This window comes from Hyperolius riggenbachi, chromosome 1 (assembly GCF_040937935.1).
Source record: "Hyperolius riggenbachi isolate aHypRig1 chromosome 1, aHypRig1.pri, whole genome shotgun sequence".
NCBI lineage: Eukaryota > Metazoa > Chordata > Amphibia > Anura > Hyperoliidae > Hyperolius > Hyperolius riggenbachi.
Window position 1 is genome coordinate 427,737,275 of NC_090646.1, and position 12,085 is coordinate 427,749,359.

General features: G+C 41.8%; 1 protein-coding gene across 1 annotated transcript in view; it reads left to right on the top strand.

The window, feature by feature from the left end:
- Positions 1–982: 982 nt before the first annotated feature.
- NTRK2 (neurotrophic receptor tyrosine kinase 2) overlaps positions 983–12,085 on the top strand; it is a 384,661-nt gene continuing 373,558 nt past the window's right edge. The window contains exons 1-2 of the mRNA XM_068237090.1: positions 983–1,047; positions 1,160–1,194. The gene's annotated coding sequence lies outside the window, so the exon portion shown is untranslated. The remainder of the gene's footprint in view (positions 1,048–1,159; positions 1,195–12,085) is intronic.

Consider the following 12,085-nt stretch of genomic DNA (forward strand, 5'->3'; position numbering starts at 1 on the left):
TGAGACAGAGGCACGCCCCTCATGCCCCCCCCCTTAAAGTCATTGGGAGGCACGCCCCGCATGCTCCCCCCCCTAAAGTCATTGGGAATCGTAATAAAAAAAAGACAGATACTTACCTAAGGAGAGGGAAGGCTCTGGGTCCTAATGAGCCTTACTTCTTCCTGTGCCCTTGGTGAAGTGCTAGCATCACCGTTTGAATCCCAGGAGCCGAGTCCTCCTGAAGACAGACATCTCTATACTCTGCATGCGCGAGTGTGTGAGAGAGGGCGCTCGTGTGTGCGCAGTCTGGAGCGGCCCGAAGCCTCCCTTTAGTGGCGGAGACAGCAGCATTTGACCAAATTGGTCTAATGCTGCTACGTGGATCCTGCGCTGGAGCGGTCACCCGGAGAGGAGAGGGAAGGCTCATTAGGACCCAGAGCCCGCAATCTCCTTAGGTAAGTTATAAAGAATAAAGCAGTCTGCACTTAGCACTGCCTTTGTTGTCTTTTATACTGTGGAATTTCCTGGGTCTAACGCCTTGATGTTCCTTTGATGATTACCATCGCCATGGGAGGTGTTGTGAGCTTATATGCAGCATTATAATGTGAGTTGCTAGTATCTGGTAAGCCACATTTCCTATATTCATAATGGTGAACATGTTTGAGACAGCTTTGGTGATTTGATGTCATTCATAATCCTTTTTATGATTGTTGAGACCTGCAATGTTCTACCTTTGACATGACCTATTTCAACTTTAGACACTGTTCTCTCACAGCAGCGGTAATTTTTAATCACCTGTTGGCACTGATCATGTTTTATAAACTCATATAATTCACTATGTGTCTATTTGAATAGTTAGCAATGATTTCTGGCACAGTTCACTTAGCTAATCAAACTCAGAGAACTCCTGCTTGCTATTCTGTGAATAATGCACACCCTGACGGAAGGAAAGAAATATTCAGATGAAGATCCACCATGGAGGAATCAAAGATTCTGCTGCAGAAACCATCTGCTTTTCCCTATTACTGAGTACCTCCATTAAATTCACCCTTGTCAAATATTTATCAGGTCAGTGACATTCTTTGTATTATTGTTACAATGTTTTAAATGTATTATTACATGATATAATTTTTTAAATATTTCAATAGTTATTTTTATATTGAAATGTTTTCTATTTCAGACACAGGACACACTCCTATTCCATCACAGGTCGGGGTAGGTCAAGCAATAACCATGTTTACCTTGTATAATCTGAGATGGTATCAAATGCCGTTTTTTTGTTTTTTTTTGTGAATATTTTTTTTTAGGTTTTGGTTTAATTTATCCCCCTTTTTTATTTGGGGGCCTCTAAACCTACTTTTAGGCAGTGGTGCTCGGATACCTCTTTTCGATATCTGGGTTGTTCCGGATCCAGATAGTAAAAAATCTGGATAAATCCAGATATCTGGATACCTCTTTTTGATATCTGGGTTGTTCCAGATCCAGATAGTAAAAAATCTGGATAAATCCAGATATCTGGATTCGAACCGAAATGGCTGTAAATTACCATCAGGAGGTTCCAGACAGCAGTCGTGTAGCCCACATTGTGAGCAATACACAACTGGGACATCACAGTTTTCAACACAGACATCTCAAAAAAATTAAACAATTTTTTTTTCCAACAAACTACAGCTATTGTAATGGCGTAATAGCTGGTGACAGTGGCAGACTGGCAGCAGAAGATTTCTGTGTGGTGGGTAGAGATCTTTGTTGTAGAGCTGGTGGTGGCCTGCTCAACCATCATCAGCTCCATCACAGGCTCGGCGTCTTTCTCCTCCAATGTGTGCCAACGACCCTGCTTGAAAATGGCCGTTACACGCTGCTGCACCTCTGCAATGTGACTCCCCCTAACAGCTGGGCGTCCAGTGCGTCCACGGCCAGTGGCTAGCGGCAGAATGGACACTGACGCGGCACAACTGCCGACGGTGGTGGCAATGCTGCTCCCTCTCCTCTTGCCCTTGCTTTTCATGCTGCCCCTCCCCTGGCTGCCAGTGCCAGCAGACATAGTACAACTTTATATGTGTCCAAATGAAGTGGGGTACTTGTACTTTATTCAAATCAGTAGTACTAGTAGATAGTAGCAGTGGTAGAACTTCAACTAATGGAGTCACAGCAGAGTAGCACACACTGACACACTAACTGTCTGTCTATCTGTCACACTGTAACAGCACTGCAATTAAAGTAAGCTAACCTAATATAAATTAACTATATATAACTGGTAGTAGGAGACTAGTTGTAGTTGTACTAGTATAACTGACTGAGTGACAGGAGCACACACTAACCGTCTATCTGTCACACACTAACTGACTCTAACAGCAGCACTGCAGTAACTATCTGTAGTAAATGAAGCTAACACTGTAGTAGTACTCTCTCTAACAACTAACTACACACAATATAAGACTAGCAGTAGTACAGTAATCTAATCCCTAATAACCTACAAGCTATACTGTAGAATTTATAAAAGAGAGGTTTAGCGCTCCTGGAGCGTCCGACGTAGCCCCTGATGAGTCAGAACCTCTGACGAAACGCGTAGGGCGGAGCTACGTCGGACGCTGCTGGCAAGGAAAGTTTTTGCAAAGAGGACGCGGGGATCTTAAAGCTGTAGCTGAACGGAAGGTCACCCGGGACCCGACTGTTTAATATGCACTTACCCAAGTCTCCTTTTGTGAGTGGATCTGATATTTTTAACTTTGTCTATTAAATGGTTTTACGCTATGAGCTGTTGTTTTAGTTGTAGACCGACACTGCTGATCTGACTCCCTGTGGATCTATTATTCCCCCTTGTGATTAATCCTACCTCCGGAGATCATTGGAGGTTGACGGGGTGAGTGCAGACATTGAGGGGGAGTGTCAGGGTGCTCACCTGAGGTGCAACTTAATTGTAATTCCACGGTCAGCTGGCCATTAGCATATATTGTGGTGGTGGATTTTGGTCAGTGACGGAGTTACGCTATTGGTCTCCTTTTCTCTCCTCTTACATGTCATGCGTTGGCCCTATATGAACAATTGATGAAGGAACCTGGATACTTGTACTACTGATGAGCGTGGACTTGAGGCTGTTTGTCAAATTATACAAGGTTACACAACTTTTGTTCCATGGTGTGAGGCCCTGAGCGCTGCTCATTTATATAACCAAGCTATACTGTAGCTAAGGCTGGCAGCAGGCCTAGCCTGTGGAAACAGCAGGTCCTAACCTAGCCTAGCAGCTGCAGCACTGAGTCTGACTGTCACACTGACTAAAATCAAAATACAAGCTAGCTAACTAAAAAAACAATAAAATATTGGTGTAGTACAGGTGTTTTGGAGCAAAAACACTATATTTAACTCAGTAATACAGCATTTGCTTAGCCAGTAGGACTGGAAATGTCTCTCAGTGAGCAGTCACAAGCAAGGACGAGATTTTCATCATAGCGCCCACCTTTTATACTGGAGGGAGAAAGGAACAATCGAGAGCCCCCAATAGTGTATTATTGTAGATCAAATGGTCTAGGGAAAATAATAGTAGATTATACTCACAAGTGTAGGTTGCCGGGATCAGGCAACCACTTGAATTGCAGGCGGGGAGATTAAACCTGTCCCCGCTCAGGTTAAGAAGTCGCTCTCCGTAGAAAAAGAAGGGGTGTCCTCACCCATCCACCAGGTGGATAATAGCGTAAATGAAAAAACAGAGGCGCCAAATAGAGTAAAATTAGTGCCAATTAAAATAATTAAAATTGCGAGTGGCAATGGTGGACTTGCCCACCCTACAAGCAAACAACGGACCACTTTCTATGGTAAAAAAGGCAAATTTAATCAATTTAGTATTCCAAGATAAAAATACAGTTTGCAACGCGTTTCGCGGGTCACAAGCCCGCCTCCTCAGGCAGAAAAATCATAAGCAGGAGCAACCAAGCAGTGGTTATCACAGAGGTGCCACGCCAGTTCTGACCACTGCTTGGTTGCTCCTGCTTATGATTTTTCTGCCTGAGGAGGCGGGCTTGTGACCCGCGAAATGCGTTGCAAACTGTATTTTTATCTTGGAATACTAAATTGATTAAATTTGCCTTTTTTACCATAGAAAGTGGTCCGTTGTTTGCTTGTAGGGTGGGCAAGTCCACCATTGCCACTCGCAATTTTAATTATTTTAATTGGCACTAATTTTACTCTATTTGGCGCCTCTGTTTTTTCATTTTTATACTGGAGGGGCTGGCCAGGGTTCCCCTCTGTGATTGGTTGCTAGGGCTTCAGCTGGGAGCCCTCTGATTGGCTCAATGACGTCATGGACGTCATCTTCGTAGTTACGCTATCCGGATCCGGTTACCCGAACTAGGTATCTGGACTGATTTCCAGATACTTAACAGGTATCTGAGTAAGCTCGGATAGTGCATTACGGATTTATCCAGGTATCTGGAATCCGTATTCGGGTTCGGATACCAGAAAAAAGTTCGGATATCTGGATAGTTTGGGTATCTGGAATCTGGATGAGCATCACTGCTTTGAGGTCATTTGCTAGTAAGATCAGTGTAAGCACCTTCTTAGAACTAGCAAGAACAGAACCTTTTGCCCACTGCCAATACTGAAAGAATAGTTTTGTGGGGAACAGACTAAAACCACAACTTATACCATATTTGCTCTTTGGGACTTCAGTTGTGTTTGGAAATGGGGTTTTTGAATCCCAAACATTTTGCCCTGTCCAACCAAACAGACTTTTAACCAAACAGCATATTTGAGAATCAGTAACAAAAATGAAGCTCTAATTTTATTAATAAGAATGATATTAACAAAAGGCTGTAGTACCATTCCAGGTTTCCCTAGACAAACATCTACATCTTTACTTAGAGTCAGTAAATAGTTTTGTCTCTGCTTATTTTCAGTTTACAAATAACTGTAACAGACTTTCTCAAGATTCATCTTTAGTGCCAAGCGCAGAAGTTTTTAACTATATGTAAGTCAGTCAGTTTAAAGTGTAATACCTTTATTGTTGTTCTATATTTATAAGCATGTCCATGTAGTTACAGAGGAACCATACTAACATATAGTAGAATACAGTCAATTATTCAGGATAACGACTTTTACGTTAATTGTCCTGGTTTCAGTATCGGAAACACTTCTTATAGTTATATATTGCTGTATATTGGTATGTAACTCTGGCGTCACAGTGATGTTTAGCCTAGGCTATGATGTTAGGAGACTTTCTCCTCCGAGTACACTCTGGATTGAAGACCAGGTGTTGTTTCTGCTGACTTCATAACGTATAAACATTCTGCAGTGTTGAAACTTTTTTTTTCTTTTATTGTCCTGAACAGTAACTAGAAGGTGAAACATTTTTATCTGGCTGAGGAAACATTGCTATCATTTTAGTTCTAAAAAGTTCCAAGGGGCTCTTACTTCTGTTTGTTTTGCAGCTGAATGGAGCTGATTTTACATTATATTGTCAGGCTCCTGTTTAAAAATTCAATCTTAAAATGTAGCCTTTTAACAGAAAATAAATATGAAACTGCTCTATGAACTAATGTTCTATTTACCATCAGTAAAACACATTCAATTAATCATTTAATAAGGATATTTTCAGTTCAAGTGGAAGGGACTTTTTCCTATTAACTAGCACAGCTAATAGGTGCCCCTCCAATTTGAGTGAAAGCCTTAAAGAGACTCTGTAACTTTAAAAAGATCCCCTGGGGGGTACTCACCTCGGGTGGGGGAAGCCTCCGGATCCTAATGAGGCTTCCCACGCCGTCCTGCGTCCCACGGGGGTCTCGCTGCAGCCCTCTGAACAGCCGGCGACAGGCCCGACTGTAATTTCAATATTTACCTTTGCTGGCTCCAGCGGGGGCGCTGTGGCTGCATTCGGCTCGGAAATAGACGGAAATACCCGATTTCCGTCGGGTCTGCTCTGCTGCGCAGGCGCCGGAGACTTGCGCCTGCGCAGTAGAGCGGACCCGACGGCGATCGAGTATTTCCGCCTACTTCGGAGCCGACAGCCATCAGAGCGCCTGCGCAGGAGCCAGGAAGGTAAATATTACGTCACGGCTGTACGGAGGGCTGCAGCGAGACCCCTGAGGGACGCAGGACGGCGTGGGAAGCCTCATTAGGATCCGGAGGCTTCCCCCACCCGAGGTGAGTACCCCCCAGGGGACATTTTGCCGTTACAGTTCCTCTTTAAAGCGGATCCGAGATGAAAAACTAACTTTAACAAGTAACTTGTCTATATATCTTATCTAAAGTTTAGATAGTTTACACAGCATATCTAGCTGCAAACAGCTTCAAAAGTTTTATATAATTATTATTGTATAATTATTATAGTTACCCATGTTGTAGGGTTTCTTATACCTTCCACTATTATAGTGTTCCCTATTATACTACCCTCTGTTAAAGTGCACACAATTATAACACATCCATATCAGAATGCTTTTTATTGCTGTCCTCTTTGTGTACTGATACCTAAAAGTGCTACCAATTATAGTGCCCCTTATTATAGTGTGCCTTATTACACTGTACCACCTTCCAATTTACCACTCTTTTTGTGTAGCCACAGATGATTGGCATTGAACATGTTGGTTACAATTGCTTTATTTCTTAATTTCCTCTTCACCTGCTGTACAGCTGCCTTCAGGTTTTAGTGCCTGCGCATTCAATCATAACCACAGTATGATAGTCACATGACTATGAGAACAAGGGGGGCATCTGAAACTCAGGATAGACAGATAATAAGTTTTACTGAGTTAGGTAAACTATTTAAAGTAAATGTCAAGTGACTAAAAAAAAAGTTAGACACTTGCCTATGGACAGGGAAGACTCCAAGTCGTATAGAGCCTTCCCTGTCTTTTCTTGCTCCCCTTATTCCAGCGCTGTCACCCTTGTTGGGTGTATTTGATCAATTGGATGAATACATGTCCATGAGCCTGTTGCAGGCTTTGGAAGCACTGAGTGCTTCCTAAAGTGGGCAGCTCTGTACTGCACATACGTGAGCTGCTTTTGCCTCCACTTGTGCATGTGCAGTACAGAGCCGCCCGTCTTCAGAAGCACTCGGGCACATAAGTGCTTTCAAAGCCTCTCGAGGTGGCAATTTAAACAAGGATGACGCTGCTGAAACAAAAGGGAACAAGAGAGGATAAGGAAGGTCTACAGGATCCAGAGCCATCCCTGTCCGTAGGTAAGTATTTGATTTAGTATTTTTTATTTAGTCACTTAACATTCAATTTAACGCTCATTGGCCCATATGCATTAACTTTTTCTCTTGCTTTTTCTCTTAGGACATAACTTTTCCTCTGCTCTTAAAATAACTTTTCAGCATTTTCAAAACATTGCAAAAACTAGGTGAAAAAGTGCTGTTAAAATAGTTTTGAGTATTTTCTTGGTTGCTGGTGGTTTAAAAGGCATTTTATTGACATGCCATTTCTGAATACACCCCATGATGTCCAAGCCCGTGCTGGAATCAAAGCTCATAAATCAGGCAAACAGAGCAGCAGAGGATGCAGTGGAAAGCCATGTTGTATATGCAGGAAAATGGTAACACCTAAATATATATAATATATTTCATAATATTACAAGCTATATGCCTTACCACCGATGACAGCATGGAAAGGTCATGGACTCAAGATCAGCAGACATACTGTATGTAATATTTATCTTTAATGCAGTCAGATCCTCTATCCATAAAAGTCACATTTGAACTTTTCACCTGCACCGTTTTGATTTGAAAAAAATATAAAATATATAGTTTATGTCACGTAACAGCTTTAGAGAGAGCAAGTTCCTCCTAAAATATGGCCCTATAGAATCCCCATTATGTGTGCACAGAAACACGTACTATTTTGAAAGCAAAAAAAATACATTTTGGTTTATAGCTTAAAATGGGTGGGGTTCATTCCTCACTCTCCATTATGTGCATTGGTAAGATTTGACCCTAATTCATTAATAATGGAGAGCTATGTGGAACTGCAGGAATCATTGGTGCTCTAGCAAAGGGTGGCTGGATTTACAGTGGGATGCCAAAGTTTGTGCAACCTTGTTAATCGTCATAATTTTCCTGTATAAATCGTTGGTTGTTATGATAAAAAATGTCAGTTAAATATATCATATAGGAGACACACACAGTGATATTTGATTTGATTTGATTTGATATTTGAGAAGTGAAAGGAAGTTTATTGGATTTACAGAAAGTATGCAATAATTGTTTAACTAAAATTAGGCAGGTGCATACATTTGGGCACCACAAAAAACAATGAAATGAATATTTAGTAGATCCTCCTTGTGCAGAAATTACAACCTGCTAACGCTTTCTGTAGGTTCCAATGAGAGTCTGGATTCTGGTTGGAGGTATTTTGGACCATTCCTCTTTACAAAACATCTCTAGTTCATTCAGGTTTGATGGCTTCCGAGCATGGACAATTCTCTCTAACTCACACCACAGATTTTAAATTATATTCAGGTCTAGGGACTCAGATGGCCATTCCAGAACATTGTACTTGTTCCTCTGCATGAATGCGTTAGTGGATTTTAAGCAGTGTTTAGGGTCATTGTCTTGTTAAAAGATCCAGCCCCGGCGCAGCTTCAGCTTTGTCACTGATTCCTGGACATTGATTTCTAGAATCTGCTGATACTAAGTGGAATCCATGCATCCCTCAACTTTGACAAGATTCCCAGTCCCTGCATTGGCCACACAGCCCCACAGCATGATGGAACCTCCATCATATTTTACTGTAGGTAGCAGGTGCTTTTCTTGGAATGCTGTGTTGTTTTTCCTCCATGCATAAACCCCTTGTTATGCCCAAATAACTCAATTTTAGTTTCATCAGTCCACAACACCTTATTCCAAAATGAAGCTGGCTTGTCCAAATGTGCTTTAGCATACCTCAAGCGGTTCTGTTTGTGCTGTGGGCGGAGAAAAGGCTTCCCGTATGCATCACTCTTGCATACAGCATCTCCTTGTGTAAAGTGCACCGAAATGTTGAAAGATGCACAGTGACTCCATCTGCAGCAAGATGATGTTGTAGGTCTTTGGTGCTGGTCTGTGGGTTGACTCTGACTGTTCTCACCATTTGTCGCTTCTGTCTATCCAAGACTTTTCTTGTTCTGCCACCTCGAGGCTTAACTGGTCTTCCATTGCTTCAATATGTTCCTAACTGTGGAACCAGACACCTGAAATCTCTGAGACAGCTTTCTGTAGTGTATCCTTCCCCTAAACCATGATGTCTTCAGGTCATTTGAGAGTTGTTTTGAGACCCCCATGTTGCTACTCTTCAGAGAAAATTAAAAGAGGAGGGAAACTTACAATTGACCCCCTTAAATACTCCTTCTCATAATTGGATTCACCTGTGTATGTAGGTCAGGGGTCACTAAGCTTACCAAGCCAATTTGATTTTGAATAATTAGTTCTAAAGGTTTTGGAAACAAAAAAATGACAATAGTGCCCAAATTTATGAACCTGCCTAATTTCATTTAAACAATTATTGCACACTTTCTGTAAATCCAATAAACTTAATTTCACTTCTCAAATATCACTGTGAGTGTCTCCTTATATGATATATTTAACTGACTGTATTTTATTGTCTTCTGTCAGGTTCTTAAAAGTTCAGAATATAGAGAATATAGAGAATCTTGCTAGCAAATTAGTGAAACAACAGCCATGTGATTGCAGTGTCTTGGATACACTGGCAGAATGGTGGCATAGTGATTAGTGCTTCAAGCACTGGGTCGCTGGTTTGAATCTTAGCCAGGGCACTATCTGCACAGAGTTTGTATGTTCTTCCCGTGTCTGCATGGGTTTCATCCAGGTACTTTATTTTCCTTCCACATCCCCACCAAAAAAACATAGAGATAAATTAATTGGCTTCCCCATAAATTGGCCATAGACTACAATAAATACACTACACAATACATATATAGACATATTAGATTGTGAGCTCCTCTGAGTGACAGTTAAGTGACCTGACTATGTACTCTGTACAGTGCTGCGGAAGATGTCGGCGCTATATACAGTAAATACGAAATAATAATACACTGGCGGTGTGAAATTGTTGTATACAATAAATGTTGCCCTCGATTTATTAAATTTATTGCAAATTTGTACTACTGCAAAAACACACCTAATTCACTAAAATTTTAACAATCTTCACTGTTCTCATGTGACTCAGACAAGGCTTTTAAGCTTATGCCACCTAATAAAAACTCCATTCCTGGCCTGCTGTATAACTTGTTCCACAGCTCTCCAACCTGTTTAGCAAAACAGAAATATAGATACAGGTATCAAAACAATGATATCAGGATTCCAAACTATTAATTATTAACCAAACTAGGGCTAGACCAGGAACAATTCTCCAACGTCAGTTTCTGCCCAAAACACCAGCAAATAGACATGGCTCACACTGGAAATCTATAAATGACAAGTGTGTGTGTGTGTGTGCGTGTGTGTGTGTGTGTGTGTGTGTGTGTGTGGGGGGGTACAGAAAAGTATTTTTACATAAGGTGGATGTAAGGTGTTTAAAGCTAGTTTCCTAGCTAAAGTCCTATTAAGTCCCACAAGGATCAAAGCTGGGGCATAAAATGAACCATGTATTGTGGAGAATGACTTGCAGCTTAACCATCATGAGATTAATCATCATCAGCATATATATTATGTGTTCATATAAGACTGGTGCTCTGAACCATCGGCAGCCAGTACTACCACAGCCAGAGCCTGGCCTTGCAATTGACTCTGCATAAGCCATTGGGTTTATGGTGTTCTTAGCTCAACCTCCCGTGCATTCAGCAGTAATCACCACACTCTCCACTTGTCCAGCTCTGTAGTTTTGGAACGAGTGCTCACTTCTGAGTGAATTAAGCCCCCCCTACCACACACACACCCAAACACACCCAAACACACACACACTGATGCGTTGCGCCCACCCACAGCAGGCTTCCTCAGAAATAAAAATTTGACCATCCTGGGTTACAAAACTCAAATACAAACAAAGTAAATTGCTTTATGGAGCCCGGGGCTACTTCCAGCTTTACCACTCACTTTTCTCTCTGTCAGATTTGGTACAAACCCAGGAGTTGTGATCAACCATTGCAGGATGATAAGGTAAAGTAATGTGACAGCTTAGATTCTGCACCTTGGTTGAGCCACAGCCAGCCATTGGTTACAGGATCAAATTGTTCCTAGCAACATAGCATTGTGAGAGTGGGAGTGTATGGGGAGGAGTTGGAGTGTATGGAAAGTAGTGAATGCTTCATTTCACAATAAGAGGAGCTGCAGAGCTATAGTGGTGCAGTGGAAGGTGGTGGGCAGGGTCAGGTGATCTGCTATATGCTGGGTAGGGAACTCCCACTCCTCTGGCAATAAGTAGCTACTAGATGCTACCAAATAGGTACTTTTGAGTTAAATTCTTGGAAAAAGTAAAAAAAAAATAATAATCTAATTCATGGAAATCTACTATAATAAAATAGATAAAAAGGGCTTAATAATAGAGTTATAAGAACGTGATGAAGATAATGATGAACATGGTGATGGTGATGATGATGATAATGGTGATGATAATTAGGGCTGAACGGGACAGCTGAATTCCGATGTCGATGAAATTTCGTGTACCGCATGCGAAAACCGAATTTCGTGTTCCGAGTGCATTTCTATTGAAGTCAATAGAGCCAACTTCTGCGGTTAATTGTGAAGCCCCCTTACATGCTATCATCACCAAATTTGGCATGTATAATAAGCAGATGAGTAGGAACATGGTAAAAAAAAATTGTGAAAAGACCTTATAGTTTTTGAGCAAATAGATTTCAACGTTTCATAGGAAAAATGGTTTTTAAACTGTAAAATGACACTGCTGCAGTACAGGTTACTGCATTCCGAGTTCTGTATACATATTGTATACATTTCATGAAAACAGACAGTGTGGGGTCCCCCCTCCCAAGCCTCCTTAACCCCTTGTCCCCATGCAGGCTGGGATAGCCAGAATGCGGAGTTCCGGCCACGTGGGGCTTCGCACCCTGAGCCATACCAGCCCACATGGTCCATGGTATGGGGGGGCTCTGGAGGACAGGGGCGGTCAACCTCCCACTCTCCCCCAGAGCCCTTGTCCAATCCATGGATAAGGGGCTCTTC